General features: G+C 37.8%; 1 long non-coding RNA gene across 1 annotated transcript in view; it reads right to left on the reverse strand.

Annotated features, from left to right (window-relative positions):
• LOC116539777 overlaps window positions 1-22431 on the reverse strand; it is a 98802-nt gene that overhangs the window by 10867 nt on the left and 65504 nt on the right. Inside the window, exons 2-3 of the long non-coding RNA XR_004264187.1 lie at window positions 7239-7321; window positions 1964-2080 (exon numbers count right to left, since the gene is read on the reverse strand). This is a non-coding gene — a long non-coding RNA (uncharacterized LOC116539777). The remainder of the gene's footprint in view (window positions 1-1963; window positions 2081-7238; window positions 7322-22431) is intronic.

Raw genomic sequence — 22431 nt, forward strand, 5'->3', positions numbered from 1 at the left:
TCTCTCTCTCTCTCTCTCTCTCTCTCTCTCTCTCTCTCTCTCTCTCCCTCCCTCCCTCCCTCCCTCCCTCCTCTTCTATCCATAAAAGTGTTGTGCCGATGGGGTGGGGGATATATATACACCCAGAAACAGAGTTGCTAGATCCTGGGTAGATGTAAGCTCAGTCTTTACACTTAGTGCCAAATGCCAAACTGCTCTCCAGAAGGGCCACCCCAACCTACGTTACCATCAGCAGTGCTTGAGGTTACCACATTCTCCTCATTCTTGTTAAAACGTATCATTACCTAGATTTTTGTCAGTCTAACAGCTGCATAATAATGTCTCATTTTAAATGAATTTGCATCCTGTGATTCTGAATGATGCTGAATATCTTTTTACACACTTATTAGCTTTTAGGAGAGTCTAAGCTTCTTTTTTTAGGATAGTAAATGGCAAGATTGATCAAGGTGAAAGAGTATATTAAAATAAACAATATCAGGCTATAAAATAGATATAATTACAGGGAGATAAAGTTGCCCAGAAAATTCTAAAAGTTTCCAGAGAGACAAATTATTAACAAACAAAAGAAAGAAAGCAAATCAGAATTCCAGATTTCTTGTTTCCAATACCAGATGCTAGAAGGGAATGTAACAATATATTCAATGCTTTGATGGACTATTACTTTGAATCTAGAATTCCATCCTCAGCCTAATTATCCTAAAATTGTGAAGGTAAAATAAGATATTTTTAGATATGGGAAACCTGAAAATGTTTACGTTCTTATATCTTCTTGGAAAGAATCAATTATGAGTAAGTAGATTATAGCTCTCTATAGGTATGTATCTTTCCTTGGGGATGGAGGAAAGGAAGGAAGAAGGGAGGAAGGGAGGGAGGGTGGGAGGGACAGATGGAAGGAAGGAGTTTGTATGACTTTAGAGCCTATGTAGCAATGTCTTTCACCATGGTTGATTTTATTCCAAACAACTCTATGTTTGATCTCTTGGTAACAGAGCTGTAACATGCTTAAAAGGCTTTTCTGGGCCAGGAGTGGTAACTCACACTTATAATCCCAGCACTTTGGGAGACTGAGACAGGAGGATCACTTGAATCCAGGAGTTCAAGACTGGCCTGGGCAACAGGGTGAAACCCCTTCTCTACAAAAAAATTCAAAAATCAGCCAGGCATGGTGGTGCATTCTTGTAGTCCCAGCTACTCGGGAGGCTGAGGTGGGAGAATCACTTGATCCCAGGAGACAGAGGTCGCAGTGAGCCAAGATCACATCACTGCACTCCAGCCTGGGCAACAGAGCAGAACCCTGTGTCAAAAAAATGAAAGAAATGAAAGAATTTTTCTACTCTTCTACCTCTTCCAGAATTTGGCATCTGCCCACTTGTTCTCACATCTTTGTGCTGCAGAACTAGTACTACAAATAGGCCTGCTCTGAGCTGACATCTCACCTAGGATGTTTTGTGCAACAGGATGTTAATCAATGATCCTTGGTTTAAAAAAAAGTGTTTTGGGCTTGGCAAAGCCAGAGGGACTTCTTTCTCATAGGCTTTCTAAGTCATTGCAATGTTTAACCAAATGGATTTGGCCATGGTGCCCTTTAGGGATGGGAAGAATCTTGAAGAATTAGTGCTTTGAAAATCACTTTGGAAAACTCTGTTGCCTTGTTTTAGACTCTTATGATCTATAATGTTCAATATTAAAATATAAAACACCATGCTTTGTTTCCTACTCAATGCCTAGTAAACAAGAGATACGCAACGTATTTTAATAAAAGAATAAATGAATAAGTATCAATTATTGTAAAAATGTTCCATTATAGAAGGTAGATATGTAATCTATGGTAAGCCATTACTTCTATTTATTGTAGAGTGTGATTTTACCCAGAAACTAACAGCTTCAAAAGAAAAAACCAAAAATATTAGCTTATTTTTAATTAAATACTGCCTATGAAATAAAATTTACTAAAAGCCCTTACCTTTGTAACTTTAGTAAAAATCCACAACTGTGTTTGCAGCCTTCTGTAGGAGAATCCAGTGGTAATTGTCCTCAATGAGCTTTGGGCTTATCATCAGTCTGGATCTTTGGACCTTATCTGCAAAGAAATTCATATCAGTCTACATCTGTGTTGTGCTTCCTGATATGAGTCTCAAATGCATTTACATTTCTTGGTTTGACCTGACTCAACATTTAGATTTTATGTTCTTAAGACACAGTGTCCATGTCTTTTATTTCTTCTATGTCTTGAGGTACAGTCTTTCTCTTAAGTTTGATGTGATCTTTAAAAATGCTCAGATTTATATTGTTTAATGGATCCAAATAAATATTGTCATTGTCTGTAAAATGGAAAAATACAGTCAATAGGTTATAATTAAATGGAAGTGAGATTTGGAGGATGATTACTCAGACTTGCAATGTCCAGCTGAATAAATAAAATTCCCTGGTCATGTGACCATCGGAACATCTATTTTGTTTTATAAGAAATAATAATAAAATGGAATTAACCAGGCAAATTTATGAATTTGCTCTCTCCAGTTTCTCTTCAATGCCCCTTTATCCAAAATACTGGAAACCTTTGCTTCCTTTATCAGCAGGGGGCAGACAATAAGATGTGGCATCCTATGGACCTGACTTCAAGTGTTCTATTCTAGGAGCTTGAGAAAAAGATTTCTTTTCTCCCTTTATTTGTGAAAATGTATACAATGCTACCCACCCTCCTCAGGCTGACAATAAACAAAGATTATACAAGATAAATTGTTTGAGGTGCATAGCACAGCATGAGTATCCCACAATTATTACTTCTTCCAGTTTCCCATATATCCATCTCAATAGCACCTATTCCAACATAATTTTTTAACAAAATGTCTACTACCTATTTTTAATGCTTTCTTTCCCCTAAAGAAAGCTTTGAATGCATTCATCTTTCTTTTTCCAGTTTTTTCTATTATTTGAAGTATATTCAGACAGAAAATTTCTTACATAACATACCTTTGTGTTGTGTATCAGAAGATTTCAACACGAGTTACTTCAATATTTTATTCTATTTTATTTGCAGTTCTAACAATCTCAGCGTTCATAAGGAACCTGGCAACCTAACAATGAAGTTAAAAGTTGGAAATTTGCTATTTTCAAATATTCTTTTCTTCAATCTACTTTTTAAAAATTTATTTTTCTTTATTTTCTTTCTTTATTGAAACAATGGAATGCTCACCAAAGTGAATTTCATCATAGTAAATTAGACTTAGATAAGTGGAAAAGAGTGCAATTAAGAAAGTTTTCTATTTGCTTCCATTTATATTAAAGATTGTGAAGTTGATGTGAGCTCTAACACAAGGTTCAGCTGTGGTGTTTTGAATTACCTAACAAATAAAAAATTCATGGGGCAAAGACTTTCAGCTACACTGTTGGACCTTAGCTACTTTCTTCTCTCTCTTCTAGTAAAAATTCCTAACACAGTTGACCTTGTGAATCTGTAAGTACTTGTGAAGAAAGATTGAGGTAGGCAGGAGGAGTAAGTAGAAGAAATGGAAAGAGAGATGAGAAAGGATACGCGAAAGATTTTCTGTTCAGAACCACATGCATTACTAAAAATGCATTACCCTTTGTATTTGTGAAAGATAAAGTTCTTTATACTTTCCACACTCAAGTTTAGATGGGACAGCTAAATGTAGGCATTTTCCTTTAGAAAGCCATAAATCATTTTTAAAGCATGAATTAATATGGGATTTTGTAACAGTATTACTCTGTTACTGTCCAGTTTTCAAAATGGAAATCTGTAGAATACCAATTTCTTTTCAGTTGGGAAGTAAATGACCACATGAAGTCCCTTTTAAAATGTTTCTCCATTGTAAGCATTTTAAATAATTTCTCAAAGGAAAGTACTATATTCTGAGTGAATAGCATGACATTTTGAACTACATCTAACATAAGATTTTGCTTCAACAGGCCTGTCAGTGCTCTTTAGTTCCACTGTAATGAAATGAAAATCATGGGAGCTTAGAAGAAATACCTTCCTCACCCTGATACTCTTTATTAACTGTGGAATTGTACTATTTTCTTCACCATGGCAACAAACACACTCAATAGATTTAGCTCTCACCTTTCCTGCACAAGGTGATGGGGAAAAACGGAAACAAAGAAAAGTGAAGCAAATAAAGATTTCAGAAAGCAAGGAGTTAAGGAAATTATGAACCCAGGGCAGTGTGAGCTCAATGATCAGCATTAAGGGCCTTACTTCAAACAAATTTTACTAGACTAGGTAACGTGACCCAGAGAAGATATTCAGTTTATACTTGATTAAATCTTAGAGTAGGCGACTTATAATGTCAGCCAGTCAATTGAAAGGTGAACGTAAATGATCTCATTTTAGAGGAAGGTTAATGTCAGTAAAAGGCATAAATTGACAGTAATCTTGAAATAAGGCTCTGATTTACTCATATACACCATCATTAAAAAGCAAAGAACTTGTCATCAGCACATACAATTCTTTGAATGATTTTGAAAGAATCAAGGCTGATTTATACTACGAAACATTTTAGCCATATTTTCTTTTTTCCAGAAAATGGAGCTTAGCCTAAAATGTAAGATATTCTATACTCTGTTGAATTTACATTGTTCAAAATATTCAAGGCCATTCATCTTCCCCTGACATTCTGAGGTTTGTCATGGGTTGTATTTCTCTAGGACATGCTGGTACAGGCAAAACCACCAGAAACAAGGCCAAGTGGTTATTTCCTGTTCTGCAAAAAGGAAAAAAAAAATCACATGAGTAGCACTGCAAAAATTTATAAAAGAAATAGCAGCTAAACAGAAATCTAATCATTGCATTAGAGCCAGGAAGCCAAGAAAAAAAAAGTTTGAATCATGGGATTTGACCTATGTGGGACTTCCAAGATTTAAAAAGAAAAAAAACATTAAAAAATTAATTTGGTCATATACCTTAAATAAAATAAGGCGACAAACTCTACATTTTTTTCTTTACACCTAGTTTTTAAGTATCATGTAATTTTTAGTATCATGTTTTATTAAACGCAAACTTTGCACTCATGTTCTGTTCAAAGTAGTATATTAGAAGTAGAAAAATAATTTGGCAGTACTTCTAGGAAAGATGATGGAGAGAATGCCTATTTTAAAATCACTGCCCTCCTTGAAGCTCAGTAAAATTAAGAAAAATAACCCCAAAAAGCAAAAATATTCAAACAAATCTTAATGCCAGAAAATGGTACCAATATCACACCGTCAATGTCAACATCTGATTATCAGTTACAAACATAATTTGGTACAAACCGAATATGCACATTGAATGTCAGTACACAGGTCCCATAAATGAGAGTCCCAGTGTGGCGTCTGGGGAGTTAGTGAAGAAAAGGAATACTCAAGGCTACTGCTTGCTGAGTTCTTACTACATGTCAGGAACTCATCAAGAGTTTTACCTGCATCATTTCAATGACTCTGCTCCATAAGTTGGTGCTATTATAAACTTTGTTTTGCAGATGGAGAAACTAAGTTTTTGCCCAAAGTCACAAAGCTACATAGTAAGCAACTGGGGGAGCTAGAATTTTAACATAGGTTTCTTTAAGCTTTAAACTTATCCCTGAGTGATTAAGCTATAAAGTCTTCTAACAGAAAGTTTTGGAGTGCCCTACTTGTCACCCTTCACTTTGAAGGAGAAGGTTGGAAGTTTTGTACACAATGAAAGAAAGAGTACTCCAGCCCCAGCCTCTAATGTTACAGGGCGAGATTCAACAACTTGGGGAAGGGTAGAAGCAAAGCTGAGGAGAAAAAGGCAGCTCAAGGGCAATGCTTTTGTTTGTTTCACCAATATCTTTGTTTAGCCAGGAGGGACTAGGCCCAGAAGCAAGTCCAGGCTGGAGAGAGATGCAGAATAATATGCCAGAGCCCACCTTTTAAGTCACAGACCAAAGCGATCTGTGCTGAGAAAATATGAACTGAGCAGCCAAATATCAGACTACCAATTGATGAGACATCAAAAAAATGTGGTCACTTGTAAAGGTGGCTGGCCTGCCCAGAAAGCAAAAAGAAGAGCCAAATTTGAGGGTAGTGCCATGGGTTACATTGTATTCTCTGATCGGCTGCAACTGGTCTTGGCAGCAAAGTTAAGACAGATGGAAAGTACAGAAAGAAGTCACTGGATTTTGGCTGGTAATTAATTTTGATCCAGGTTGAATGGTGCTAGGAATCTTAGGATCTCTTATAGTAGGTCCTATGAAGCTTAAGCTGGCACCTTATTTAAGAGAAGCACATGAGTAATTTCTGCCCAGTCATGGTGCCAATAATTCACATTACTGCCAAGCTCGTATCACTGATGCAGGCCTCTATTTTTCCAGTTGTAATTACAAGTTACCTTTAAGCTCCAAGGACCTTTCCAACTCAAACATTCTATAACTCCATTGGGATTACTACGGAGTTTATCAGAACCCATGAGCCAACTAGAATCGTATCCCCTTCAAGAAAGCCTAAAGATTTGGAGAGTCAGGCCTGTGCTGGAGAAGACATGACAGAGCAGCTTTAAGTTAGAGATGTGGCTTATAATTATACAATGCCAATTCTGAGGTCTAAGAGATAGTTTTAATTTGAAATGAGTGTTGGATGTGCTCAGTGGCTTAACTGTAGCTTGCTGTTAACTTATAGTAAGTAGATAACATAAAGATAAATTTTAAGTGTTTCTACTTATAGAAGTTATGCAGGTTCACTGTATATTTTTAAATCAATATATTGAATAAAAAAATAAATTGTTCAGCAATTCATTCCCTGATAACCATATTAATGGTTTGGCTTGTTTCTGTGCAGGCTTAATACTTCCTGATCTCTCCCACTAAGCAGTGAAACTCTTCATTATAAGGATTGTTTTCTTTATCTTAAAATCCCTGAGCTTGGATAAGTAAGTGTCTAATAAATATAGACTTTCTTTAGGTAGCAAAAGTAAATATTGTCTTCTGAAAAGTTTTATCATTTTTCCAACAATTTCTTTTTATATTGATATAGCCGATTTTCACCCAAAACCCCTTTAAATAAATATAAGAAGTGATATTTTACCATATGGCTCAGACTTCATTATATACTACATTTTGATTAGAATTATGCTAATTAAATGCTTCTATCAGAGGTAGCAAAGAATCTACCAAAGTGATTAGGCCACTTGTGTGCATAATTATTATATCAATTATTTACATGAACAAAAGATTTTTTAAACTGGAGTCAACTATGCTTTTTTCAATAGTTTTAAACATTACCTTTATAATGTTATCTACCCTTTGCAATGACTTTCGTCATCCATCCAACTTCTAGCCCCACAGCAGGTCCATCGTAACACATACTGTGAATGAATGGGATCTGAATTTATTAACATGAATGTCATAGAGGAAGGTGCAAGTATTGAATGTTTTCAATATCTTAGGAGGAGGCTAGTTGAGATGGGATGTATCATAATTTTTTCATTAAATTTAATGAGAACATTTTTAATATATTGGCTTTTCATTTAGTGGTGGGTTTTGTGGGAATGAATTAAGATGGATTAGTTAATTCTCAAATTAATGAATTATATCAGGAGAACACAGGCCTGAGCTAAGATTTAGCCATGTTGATACTGAGGAGTTGACTATGCCCTAGCACTACATACATGTGTTGATTCTCCACATTAAAAAGTCTACCAGTAGGAAGTTTTATGTGGGACTGTTCACTTTGCAGGAATAAAGTACAATGGAAAGAGAAGAGCACATGATGAAGGGCCCCAGCCCAGGCCTATGAACTACATCAGAGCTCTTCACTGAGAGGAACAGAAGTAGAAGCTGAACAACTTTTTTCATGGGGACTTTGAGGCGTGTGCTTCTGAGGTATGACATAGAGTAGGGTGATGCCTGTTTCTCCCCACCCTCTTTGTTTGGTGCCCAGTACCACTCCTGTATTGTAGGAATTCCAGGGCATTGGTGGAGATATTTAGACAGCAGCATCCATGTCTGGGCAGGAAGCTTCTGTGGTAGACTGAATAATGGACCCCCAAAGAGTTCCACATCCTAATTCCCAAAACCTGGGAATATATTGCCTTACATGGTACAGGGACTTGGCAGGTATGATTTATTAATAGCTCAGAATCTTGAGGTGGGAAGATTACCCTAGATTTTCCAAGAGGGTCCAGTTTAATTACAAGATTCCTTATGAGAAGGAGGATGAAGTATTAGAGTCAGAAAAAAGATGTGGCCATAGGGAAATGGAAGCAGAGCTTGGAGTGATGCACTTTAAAAATGGAAGATGGGTCCAGGAGCTGAGAAATGCAGGCAACCTCTAGAAGCTGTAAAAGGCAAGGAAACAGATTCACCCCTTATTCCCCAGAAGGAACACAGCTCTGCCAACATATTGATTTTAGCCCCATAAGGCTCGTTTTACACTTCTGACCTCTAAAATATAAGATAATGAATTTCTGTTATTTTAAATCATAAACTTTGTGGTAATTTTTTATGATAGCATTAGGAAACTGATATTACTCGTAACAATGGACACACATCAGTGGTGGTGAGCAGAGACAGAAGTACTCAGTGGAGACCTGGTGGGAAGGTGGCAGTGCCCTGCAGGAGAGCTCATATGGGACATACTCCAGGGACTACTGAAAAGTCTTGAGAGAGGGAATTTTGTAGGGGCCTGATATCTTCTGTTGCAATTGGAGTTAGCCATCAAGACTGGAATATTATTAATATTCCGGCTTTATTTGTAACCACAGACCAATGAAGCCTGGGGATATTCAAGTAACAGAATACCTCAAGCAGGCTTGACTTGCAAATAAACTTTCTCAAGTCTTTCACCAGCTTTAGTTTGAAAAGCTTACTTGTCATTGATGGAAACAGGGTATCATCATTGAAGCCTCCTACTCCTCTACTCCTTTCTCTATATCCTATAATGTACCTGCTATCTAGAGTTATTCACTTGTCCTATAGGTAAAACAAGGCCTGAAAAGCTCAAGCACAGACAAAACCAACACCTCACTTGAAGGACAGCAAGCTGGTTTTCTAATGCTATTGCTTGTTTGAGGAGGTGTTGAATAATCAAAGAGATACCAGTAGAGGGTCTGAAATCATGGGGCACTCATTCTATATGAGAATTGCATATCTGGCAATCTGACTCAGTTACGTGGATTTAGGGAGTCATGGGGGCAGGAGGAGGAGCATGGCCCTGTGTTTTCATTGATATATTATAACTCTGCCTTCCAATGGTAACATCAATGGGGAAAGGTTAGACAACGATAGCATCTTCCCATGAGAACTACCTATTACTCAGTGATCTCTATAATACCTTATTACTATAAACAGACATGCCATAATTTGCAAGAGATAAAATTATACTCATGAGTGCAACAGCTCTTTTAAATTCCATTGCAAACCCCTCACTACGCCATAATAGTTATTTATAATTTAATGAGCATTACCACTGTGAAGAGAAAATAACTTGAATTACTAGTTGCACTTTATTTCTTGTCAATTCCCAAGCCAGATTAACCCATACAGTTGCAGTCACTTGATATTAATGGTATTTATAAACCAAAAAGGAAAAAACATGAAAGAGATTTAGAAAAAAATTTCATGATAGTCACTCAAACTATTTTATATTCAAGTACAATAAAATTGCCAGCCCATTTTAATAACACCCCAAAACAATCAAATATTGTTTTACTGTGCTATAAATTGTTCCCATTTACTCTAGGAGTTCCTAAAATAAAAATTTCCAGATTAAAATGAATTCTATGTTTCTTAAAAGGCTAAATTTTAAGCTCAAATTTTTGTATAAAGGTTGCATGGACTGGCCTCAATATGCGAACCTATAATGTCAAATGAGGGCCAATTAAGTAAACTGGTGATTCTAAGTGAATCTTCGTCATGTTTTTACTGTTCTTTTGACACCACAAATACCTGCTACATCAGAGCTGCATTAGAGGTGATACGAGTAAGTAGCTATAAGTATATTTATACCCTTGTAACTACTGGTAAGGTCATGGAGATATAAAGGCTGAGCTGGGAGCAGTAATTAATTTCATGTAGACAGTATCCCCAGACATATCTGTAAAGTAGGTACAGGTTTCTCTCCCTTTTCTCCCTGAGTGAAACCCCTATCAGGGTTTTGGCATCTTTCCCTTTATCTCACAGATAGTAATACCACTCTTTGCTCCCTTACCCTCCTGGAGCCCCAGCTGGCTTTTCTTATAAGTCCACTCTATGTAGTTCCCACCAAGAGATCCATGAGCCACATCAGTCCAATACCACATTGGCTAGCACATGCTAGGCTTATTATGTGCCTGTTGAATGAATGAATGAATAAATGATTGAACAAATAGATGGATGCATGAAGAAATAAAATAATAAATAGGCTATCTTCCCAAACATTGTTTCATACTTGGGATCCTTTTCTTTTCTGACTTTCCTCTCTTGCATCAATATTCAACATTCTACTCCACATACACCCCAAATTATTCCATAGCTAAAAATATGTGTATTACAGGTATAAATATATACATATACCATATATTAGTTGCTTAAAAGTCTGTAAGAATGCTGCTACCACCTTTCATGGGAGACAGGAAGGTCTTGCAGTATGATGGAACATAACCTTGGTCATCAGACAGCCCTGAGTTTGAATTTCCATTATGTCCCTAATCTGTAATGTGGGCAACTTATTTAACATCTCAGTGTCTCAACTTCCTCATCTGTAAAATAAGACTATTAATATATACCTTCCTGAAAGTATTTTCAAGACCTTATTTATAGATCGATCCTAAATCTAGCAGCTAATCCTCCTGTCAAAGGAGCAGGTTTATAAGTTCCTCCCAAAGTCAAAGAGGAACTAAAATGCAGAACATAGATATTTCTAGAGCAATGACTTACTGAGAGCAGGCATTTAGCAGAGAATATTGAAGGAAGCTTCATCTCATTATAACAATTGCTAAACAACTGACGGCAGAGTCTGAGAATCTTGTTCTGTTAGTAACAAAAGTTTTGATCTAATAAAAAAATTCATGGGCAGAACAAAAATGGAGCACCAAAAGTTCCGTAGAGCCTGAACAACACAATTAGTAAAATTCTGACAGAAGTAGAAGGTAGTTTCTGAATCCTATTTGGTAAAGATTTTTTTTTATCAATTTCTAATAACATATAACAAATATTAAAGTACTAGTTAGCCCTTTTATTTCCTGAATTGCTACTCCATAAGAAATTATGAGAATTCCTCTGGATTAGTTATTTCAAACAAGTTTTGGTTTTGGCCCAAATCTGTAAAAATAAGATATCTCTTCTAAAAGTCTCTTACTTGACTGTAGCTCTACTAGCTCCAGACATTAGTCATTCCCATGGCACAAAGAAGACTTTTTATGTCTTTGCACAGAGAATTTCTCTTTTGTCAAAATTACTTTCTGTCCTAAAAGTCAGGGAAGTGACTGTTTTCACTAACTCTATATTCATCGGTTTCTAGAAACCTAATTCCAACCTTATCCTTCCAACTTTGTGAATCAATACTCAAGTTACTGAGAACATGGAAAGGAACCTCCAGTTTTCCACAGTTTCACTTACTTGCATAGTCAGTCAAATTATAATAGTGATTCTCCACAAAAAATGATTTTGCCCCCAAGGGGATTTGACAATATTTGGAGGCATTATTTGACATAACTGGGGAGTTGTTAGTGGCATCTAGTGGGTAGAGGCCAGGGATGGTGCTAAGCAGCCCACAATGCACACAGTAACTCCTCATAACAAAGCATTATCTGATCCTAAATGTCAGTGGTGCCAATTTGGGAAACCCTATTTCCACTGACACATGGTAATCCATGTGAGGCAGACACATCATAACACGGTGCTTAAGAGTGTGACTTACTCCTACTATTCCCCTAACAGGAATGTCACATGTATCATATTATAGGAATCCACAAAAACTAGACAGTTCTCAAGTTTCTTCATTTAGAAACTTCCATAAAATGAATATTATTCTGGGGCAACATAATTTTGAAATAAGCTTTAAAACATTTTCAAACAAATATTATATTGGAATGTTTTTATAATTTTCTGAAAGCTGGATCTCAAGATCTAATATGCAATCCTACCTTGCCAAGAGATTGCTGTGTAACCTTAAGAAAATCCCTTAACATCTATGAGTTTCAAGGTCTGCAATTACATACCTGCCTACCTCATGGAGGTTTCAAGGAAAAAGAGTTAAATCATGTCTGTAAATCACTTATGGAAGTGTAAAATAATGGTAAGGTATTAACATAACTTTTATGAATAGCTCCTTTAGAACCGTGAAGCAACTGATTTTATGACTTTTTGTTTGTTTGTTTGATGAACAGTTATGTCAAATTTTCAGATAATTTAAAAGCTCTGGCCAAGTGCAATGGCTCAGGCCTGTAATCCCAGTACTTACCCAATTGTGGCAAGGTGATTAGAGAATAAAATCTACTGGCCTTCCCGATGAGTATGTGTACTACTGATTAGCCAAAAAATAAGATTAATTTTGTTGTTATAACCATCAGTGGCTATCCTCTGGGGTGAGTCAAATCATTGTCAGTTAAGAGAGCAACACAAGAGCACAATATAAATTATGAACACATTAAGATGACATAGATGATAGATATAGATGACAGATAGATGATAGATCAATAGACAGAAAATAAAGAGAAAATGATCAAGAGAAATAATTTTTTTTGTATTTCTCCTAACCAATTAAATGAGCATGTGTGTGTGTGTGTGCGTGTGCACGCGCACATCTGTGAATGGAAAAAATTTAGTGCACTGCAAAATATTTAAAAATACTTTGTTAGAATATGTGGGAGACAGAAAAAGGAAGCACTGAACCTAAGGAACCAAAAATTTGGAAATGTAATCTTCTTAATATGAAACAACAAAAAAAACAGAGAACCAAAATATATTTTGTATATACAAAAGTCAGACATTCACTGAGTAATGTCTCAAAAAAGAAATGAATGATGAAAACAACAAAAGCAATTGCAACAAAAGCCAAAATTTTACTAATGGGATCTAATTAAAGAGCTTCTGCACAGCAAAAGCAACTAGCATCAGAGTGGACAGACAGACCTCAGAATGGGAGAAAATTATTGCAATCTACCCATCTAACAAAGGTCTAATATCCAGAACCTGCAAGGAACTTAAATTTACAGGAAAAAAACAAATGAACCCATCAAAAAGTGGGCAAACGATATGAACAGATACTTCTCAAACTAAGACATTTATGCGGCCAAGAAACATAAGAATAAGCTCATCATCACTGATAGAGAAATGCAAATCAAAACCACACTGAGATACCTTCTCATCCCAGTCAGAATGGCAAGTATTTAAAAAGTCAAGAAACAATAGATTCTGGTGAGGCTGTGGAGAAATAGGAATGCTTTTACACTGTTGTTAGGAATGTCAATTAGTTCAACCACTGTGGGAGACAGTGTGGCAATTCCTCAAGGATCTAGAACCAGAAAGGCCATTTGACCCAAAAATTCCAGTACTGTTAAGAAAGTCCCTTAAGAGTGTATCCCTTTGGTATATACCCAAAGAAATATAAATTACTGTACTATAAAGACATAGGCACACATAGGTTTATTGCAGCACTATTCACAATAGCAAAGATTTGGAACCAACCCAAATGCCTATCAATGATAGAGGAGATAAAGAAAATATAGTACATATGTATCATGGAATACCATGCAGCCATAACAAATAATGAGATCATGTCCTTTGCAGGGACATGGATGAAGCTGGAAGCCAATCATCCTCAGCAAACTAACACAGAAACAGAAAACCAAGCACCACATACTCTCACTCATAAGTGGGAGTTGAACAATGAGAACATCTGGACACGGGGAGGTGAACAACACATAACGGAGCCTGTTGGGGGGTGGGGGACAAGGCGAAGGAGAGCATTAGGACAATTACCTAACACTCGTGGGGCTTAAAACCTAGATGAAGAGTTGATAGGTGCAGCAAACCACCATGGCATATGCATACCTATGTAACAAACTTGCACACTCTGCACATGTATTCTGGAACCTAACTTTAAAAAAAAAGTGAACAAACATTGCATTAAAATTTCTTATGAAGCTTAGTTTGGCTGGATATGAAATTTGGGCTTGGAATTACTTTTCTTTAAGAATGCTGAACATTGCCCCCAATCTCTTCTGGCTTATAGGGTTTCTGCTGAGAGCTCCACTGTTAGTCTTATGGATTTCCCTTTGTAGGTTAACTGACTGTTCTCTATAGCTCCCTTTAACATTTTTTCCTTCATTTTGACCTTGGAGAGTCGGATAATTATGTATCTTGGAGATGAACTTCTTGTGTTGTATCTTACTGAGATTTTCTGCATTTCCTGAATTTGAATGTTGGTCTCTGGAGCTTTATTGGGAAAGTTCTCATGAGTAATATACATTTTCGATGTTCTTACACTATCCCCATCTCTTTCAGGGACACCAGTGAGTTGTAGATTTGATCTCTTTACATAATCCCATATTTCTCATAAGTTTTATTCATTCATTTTTCTCTATTCTTGACTGTCTTATTTCAGGAAGCCAGTGTTCAAGCTCTGAGATTATTTCCTCAACTTTGTCTACTCTGCTATTAATTCTTATGATTCCATTATTAAACTCTTGTATTGTGTTTTTCAGCTCTATCAGGTCAGTTACCTTTTTTTCTATACTGGTTATTTGGTCTGTCATCTCCTGTATGATTTTATTGTGATTCTTGGCTTCCTTGTATTGGATTTCAACATAATCCTGCGTCTCAATGATCTTCATTCCTATCCATACTCTGAATTCCGTTGCTATCATTTCAACCATATCAGCCTAGTTCAGATCCCATGCTGTCGAAGTGGTATGAAACTTTGGAGGAAAGAAGGCACTCTGTTTTTTCAAGTTGTGAGAGTGCTTGAATTGGTTCTTTCTCATTTTGGGAGTTGATGTTTCTTCAATCTTTGACGTTGCGGACTCTTGGGTGTTTTTTGTTTGTTTGTTTTTTTATCCTATTTGATGATCTTGAAAGTTTGATTGTGATGTAAGGTGGAATCAGCCAACTGGCTTCATTTCTAGAAGATTTTAGGGAGCCAACACTCAGCTCCCAACACCTTCACTGTGTTCTCTTAACTCTGGTGAACTTATATCAGGCTCCGACTCCTTAAACTCAGGAATCTACTGCACAGGAAAGTGGGCAAGGTGCTCCCAGACCACTGGTCACTACACTCTAATGGGTGGTGTCAGCCAAAGCATTTCATAGTGCAGTGTTAATGAGATCTGTCCTTTTTGCACATGTCAGCTGCAGTGGCTATGGCAGCCCAGGAGGGTGAACACTCTTTGGCTGCAACAGGATGCTAGTGGGTGCCGGAGTGCCTGCCTCTGTATAGACATTCACCGTAATGGCAGAGGCAGCATAGCTTTTGAGCAGTCTGCACTTGGGCAGATCTGTGTGTATTCTCTGTGCACTGCAAGCAGGGGTGGTCACTTAGGGAGGTGGAAAATCCACCGTTCTCTGTGCCTAATTTTACTCCCATGGTAGTGTTGGTACAAGGGCAGGTCATGGGAGGGGGCAGGGTTGACCTGCTCTGTCCCTGCCAAGGCTTTGATTACAATTGCAGTCCAGTGGGGGAGCGGGGGTGTGGAGTGTATTTTTGCCACAGCAGCAGCAGGGCAGGGTGTGCACATACACACATGCACTAACAAGGCAAGGAAGGGAAAAGCCTGCGCATGCACACACGCACCAGCAACACAATGTGGGGGTTGCCATGGGCCTAGGAGAAGCTGGCTGATAACTGGCCACCCCACGGGAGCCCTTACTGGTCAGGCATTGTCAGCCAGCACAGGAACTACAATGAAGTCCCTGAGAACACTACCTGAGGCTTCCCTGCAAGCAGGTGCTGCTTGTTGGGCATGTAATTGTCTTTTTTTTTTTTTTTTTTTTTAAAGGCAAGGTCTCACTTTGTCACCCAGACTGGAGTGCAGTGGTGTGATCATGGCTCACTGCAACCTTGACCTCCTGGACTCAGGTGATCCTCCCAACCTCAGCCTCCCAAGAAGCTGGGACCTCAGGCACATGCCACTATACCAAGCTATTTTTTGTATTTTTTGTAGAAACAGAGCCTCCCTATGTTGCTCAGGCTGGCCTCGAATTCCTGAGTTCAAGTGATCCTGCTGCCTCGGCCTCCTAAACTGTTGGGGTTACAAGCATGAGCCACCACACCCACCCATGAATGTCTTAACAGAAACGTGGTTTGCAAGTATTTTTTTTTTCATTCTGTAGGTTACCCTATTTACTCTACTGGTTGGTTCTTTTGCTGTGTGGAAGCTGTTTAGTTTTAAAAAGTCCCACTTACTTATTTTTGCTTTGATTTAAAAAAACTGAAAGAAAGCACAAATGGAAAGCTATCCTGTATTCATAAATTATAAAACTTAATATTGTTAAAATCTCCATACGATCCAAAGCAATCCACAGACATAATGTAATTTTTCTCAAAATCCCAATGGTATTTCTCCCAAATATAGAAAAAAAAATTCTAAAAGTTACATGGAACCACAAAAGGTCCTGAATAGTCAAAACAATCTTGAAGAAAAATGCTGAAGACATCATACTTCCTGATTTAAATATATATTGCAAAGCTACAGTAATCAAAACAGTATGTTATGGCATACAGATAGACATTTAGACAAATGGAACAGAAAAGAACTCTGAAATAAATCCACACATATATACCATCGATACTTCAAGAATATGGTGGTTAGGGGTGACAATTTCCCACACAGTTAAAATGTATAACTTCTGACTTCCCCAAAACTCTGTGCATAACTTCTGACTCCCCTAAAACTCCTAATAGCCTACTAGTAACATAAAGTCAATTATTACATATTTTTATGTTATATGTATTATATGCTGCATTCTTTCCATACAGGAAGCTACAGAAAGGGAAATATTAATAATAAGAAAGGGCATATATAATTAGTATTTATTAAGTGGAAGTAGATCATCATAAAGGTCTTCATCCTCATCATCTTTATCATCTTCATGTTGAGTAGGTTGAGAAGGAAGAGAAGAAAGAGGAAGATTGGTCTTACCACCTCAGGGACAGCAGAGGTGGAAGAAAACTTGCATATAAGTGGACTCTGGGCAGTTCAAACCCATGTTCTTCAAGTGTCTACTGCAGTCAACTGATCTTTCACAAATGTTATAAAAATACACAATAAAGAAAGGAGGACATTCTGAACAGGTCTTTGGAGAGAAGGCATAGAGAGTGGACAGGAGGATGCAGACTCCAGGCTGAAAGGCGAGGATACGGGGAACCCTGCATGGGTATCCAAGAACTGGAACTGCTCCCGGCCTTGAGCAGCTCCTACGAAACTGGTGAGTGACATAGCCATGAAGTGGCCTACTTCTGCCACAGACCTCTGAAAAACTAGCTGTGGGATACTTCACAATCTTCATGGACATCTGAGCTGGCAGAGAGAACTTCCCAGAGAGTTAGTAGAGACAGAACTCCAGCCTGCGTGGAACCCAAAGGTTTGACATGGGAACAGCTGCAATCAGGCATATCCACAGGTGCCTATTCCACAAAGCTTACCATACACCTCTAGGCACCTTTAGCCTTCGTTTGCTGCCAGACCTGGACAGAGCAGGGCAGTCTTGCCTGAGGATGAGGGCAGTCTTGCCTGAGGATGGGCCAGTTGGATCTGAGCGCCTCTTGTCTGCTAGCCTCTCCCAAGGTCACTGCCTGGTCACACTCTTTTTCAGTACAGCCTCAGCTTGCTAGTTGCCATTGTCATATCTTTTGCAGGCAGGTCTTGCCTAACCATTGGAGCACTTTTGCAGACAGACCTCTACAGGCATGCACCTGCCTGCAGCCTCCCCAACTGGTGTGCACTTTCTTGCAGCCTCCCCTACCACCTTGTCAGCACACATGCACATGTGGAGCGCCTGCTGCCCTGCCAGCATGTACATGCAGGGACCTAGCACCACCCCACCAGCATGCGTGTGAAGACCTACCACCACCCCATCAGCATGCATGAGCACATGGACCCAATCACAGATGCACACACATGCAATGACCCCTGCCAGACTGCCAGTGCACACACTTGCATTGACCCACCACCACCTGGCTGGCATACACACACAGGGGTGCACTGCCACCCCACCAGAGCACTTTTGCTGGCAGCCCCCATTGGCATGTTGTTGCCAGTGGACTGGGAACTCAGCCCCTCCAGTGCTGCAGGCGTTTAATCTCCAGGAGCCAGAGAACAAAACTGCAGGCCTATTCCCAGATCCTACAAATACAGTATGCAGCCCAGGAGTGTTGAGCTAAGCCTTGGCCCCCTGAAAGCATCCAGAAAGGAAACCAGTCAACTAAACCCAACCATAGTCAAACCCTCAAGGGCATCAGAGAATATAAAAACAAAAAGGCCCATTCAAAAAGCTCAGCAACTTCAAGTATTAAAGGAACACCAGCCAACACAAATGAAAAAGAACCAGTGTGAGAACTTTGGCAACTGTAAAGTCAGTGTCTTCTTATTTCTGAACAACTGCATTTGCTCCCCAGCAATGGTTCTTAGCCAGTTTGAATCAGCTCCCCAGCAATGGTTCTTAACCAGGCTGAAATGGCTGAAAAAATTGACATAGAATTCAAGATCTTTATAGCAACAAAGATTTTCAAGATTCAGGAGAAAGTAGAAACCCAATCCAAGGCTAAGGAATCCAACAAAACTATTCACGAGCTAAAAGACAAAACAGCCACTTTCAGAACGACTCTAATGGATCTAGAGCTGAAAAATTCACTATAAGAATTTCATAATATTGGCCAGGCATGGTGGCTCATGCCTGTAATCCCAGGACTTTGGGAGTCGAGGCAGGTGGACCATCTGAGGTCTGGAGTTCAAGACCAGCCTGGCCAACATGGTGATACCCCATCTTTACTAAAAATACAAAAATTAGCTGGGTGTGGTGGCAGACACCTGTAATCCCAGCTTCCCGGGAGGCTGAGGCAGGAGAATCACTTGAACCTAGGATGCGGAGGTTGCAGTGAGCCGAGATCATGCCATTGCACTCCAGCTTTGGCAACGAGAGTGAGACTCTGTCTCAAAAAATTTAAAAAAAAAAAAAAGACTTTCATAATATTATACAATGAGAAGTTTTAACAGCAGAATAGATCAAGCTGAGGAAAGAATATCAGAGCTTGAATAGCTAGTTCTTCAAATAAACTTAGATAAAAATAAAAGAAAAAAAGAATTAAAAAAATAAAACCTCTAAGAAATATGGGATCACATAGAGATACCAAACCTACAATTCACTGGCATTCCAGAAAATTAGAGAAAGACAGGAAGCAACTTGGAAAATATATTTGAAGATATTATCCATGAAAATTTCCCCAACCTTGCTAGAGAGGTCTACATGCAGATTAAAGAAATTTGGAGAACCCCAGTGAGATACTATTCTACTACAAGAGGACCATCCCCAAGATATATAGTCTTCATATTCTCCAAGGTCAATGTGAAACAAAAAATACTAAAGGCAGCTAAATACAAGGGGCAGGTCACATACAAAGGGAACCCCATCAGGCTAACAGTAGACCTTTCAGCAGAAATCTTATGAGCCGGAAGAGATGAGGGGCCTATCTTCGGCATTCTTAAAGAAATTTCAACCAAAAATTTATATCCAGCAAAACTATGTTTAATATGTGAAGAAGAAATAAAATAATTTTCAAACAAGAAAATGCTAAGAGAATTTGTTATCACCAGAGTTGCCTTATAAGAGGTCCTTAAGGGGGTGATAAACATGGAAACAAAGGCCGTTACCTGCCAATACAAAAATACTTAAGTACATAGCCTACTGACACTATAAAGCAAACATAAACTCAAATCTATATAACAAGGAGATAACATGATCATAGGCTCAACTCCTCACACAATATTAATCTTGAACATAAATTGTATAAATGCCCCCCTTAAAAGGCACAGAGTGGCAAGCTGGATAAAGAAGCAAGACCCAACTATATGCCATCTTCAAGAGACCCATCTCATGTGCAGTGACACACACAGGCTCAAAGTAAAAGGATGGAGAAAGATCAATCAAGATGAAAAACAAAGAATAGGAGTTGCTCTTATTTCAGACAAAATAAACTTTAAACAACAATCAAAAAGGAAAAGAATGGCATTACATAATGATAAAGGGTTCAATTCAACAAGAATACTTGACTATCATATATGCTGGCACATCAAGATTTATAAAATAAGTTGTTAGAGACCTACAAAGAGACTTAGTTACCCACACAATAATAGCGGGAGACTTCAACCCCCCGCTGACAGCATTAAACAAATCCTTGAGGCAGAAAACATTACTATGACCCTACATAAACACAAAAAGCTGTAAGACTATTACAATTACCTCTATGCACACAAACTAGAAAACCTGTAAGAAATGGATAAATTCCTGGAAACACAAAGCCTTCCAAGATTGAACCATAAAGAAATTGAAATCCTGAACAGACCAATAATGTGTTCTGAAAATAAATCAGTAAGTAAAACAAAAACAAAAAACCACCCTACCAACCAGAAAAAAGCCCTGGACCATACAGGTTCACAGTCAAAGTCTACCAGATGTAAGGAAGAGCTGGTACCAATCTTATTAAAATTATTCCCAAAATTGAGAAGGAGGAACCCTTCTCTCACTCAGTCCATGAGGCCAGCATCATTCTTACACCAAAACCTGTCAAAGACACAATGGGGAGAAAAAAAAAAAAAAACCACTTCCCTAATGAACATAGATGCAAAAATTCTCAGCAAAATACTAGCAAATTGAATCGAGTGGCACATAAAAGGCTAATCTATCACAGTTAAGCAGCTTTATTCCTGGGATGTCAAGGTTGGTTCAACATATGCAAATCAATAAATGTGATTCAGTATATAAAACAGAACTAAAAGCTAAAACTACATGACAATTTCATTAAGTGCAGAAAAAGCTTTTGACAAAATTCAACATCCCTTCATATTAAAAACCCTCAGCAATCTAGGATTCGAAGGGACATACATCAAAATAATGAAAACCATCTATGACAAACCCATAGCTGACACCATACTGAATGGGCAAAAGCTGGAAACATTTCCCTTGAGAACTAAAACAAGACAAGGTTGCTCACTCTCACCACTCCTATTCAACATAGTACTTGAAAATTCTAGCCCGAGCAATTAGGCAAGAGAAGAAAATAAAGGGCATCCAAATTGGCAAAGAGGAAGTCAAACAAACTGTCACTGTTCACAATGATACAATTCTATACTTAGATAACTATCATTTCTTTCCAAATTCTCCTAGAGCTGATAAACAACTTCAGTAAAGTTTTAGAATACAACATCAATGTACAAAAATCAGTAATATTTTTATATACCAATAATATCCAAGATGAGAGGCAAATCAATAATGTAATCCCATTTACAATAGCCACAGTAAGAATAAAATACCTAGGAATAAAGCTAGCCAGGGAGGTGAAAGATCTCAAACATTAAAATTACAAAACACTGCTGAAAGAAATCAGAGGCAATGCAAACAAATAGAAAAACATTCCGTGCCCATGGACAGAAATAATCAATATTGTGAAAATGGTCATACTGTCCAAAGCAATTTACAGATTCAGTGTTATTCCTTCCAAACTACCAATGTCATTCTTCACAGAGATAGGAAAAAGAAAAACATTTTTAAATTTATATGGGACAAAAAAAAAATCCCAAATGGCCAAAGCAATTATAAGCAAGCAAAAAGAACAAAGCTTGAGGCATTACATTACCTGACTCCAAACTTTGCAATAAGGCTACAGTAACGAAAACATCATGATAATGGTACAAAAACATACACATAGACCAATGTAACATGTTAGACAACCCAGAAATAAAGCCACACACCTATAACCATGTAGTCTTTGACTAAGTCAACAATAACAAGCAATGGGAAGAGGTCTCCTTATTCAATAAATGGTGTTCGGATAAGTGGCTAGCTATATGCCGAAGACTGAAGCTGGACACCTTCATTTCACTATATACAAAACTAACTCAAAATGGATTAGACTTAAATGTATGACCTAAAAACTATAGAAACCCCAGAAAAAAAAACAAAAAAATACCATTCTGGACACAGGTTTTGGCAACAGTTTCATAATAAAATCTCCAAAAGCAATTGCAACAAAGAAAAAATATGTGAGACCGAATTAAACTAAAGAGCTTCTGTGCAGCAAAATAAACTATAAACAAAGTAAACAGACCCTACAGAATGAGAGAAAATATTCCCAAACCATGCATTTGACAAGGGTCTAATATTCAGAATCTTTTAATGCATTTAAACAATTCAACAAGAAAAAAAAAAGCATTTAAAACAGACAAAGGACATAGACAATTCTCAAAATAAGACATATGTGTGACCAACAAGCATATGGAAAAAT

This window comes from Sapajus apella, unplaced genomic scaffold, assembly GCF_009761245.1.
Source record: "Sapajus apella isolate SASKATOON/1434 unplaced genomic scaffold, GSC_monkey_1.0 scaffold4, whole genome shotgun sequence".
NCBI classification, from domain to species: Eukaryota; Metazoa; Chordata; class Mammalia; order Primates; family Cebidae; genus Sapajus; species Sapajus apella.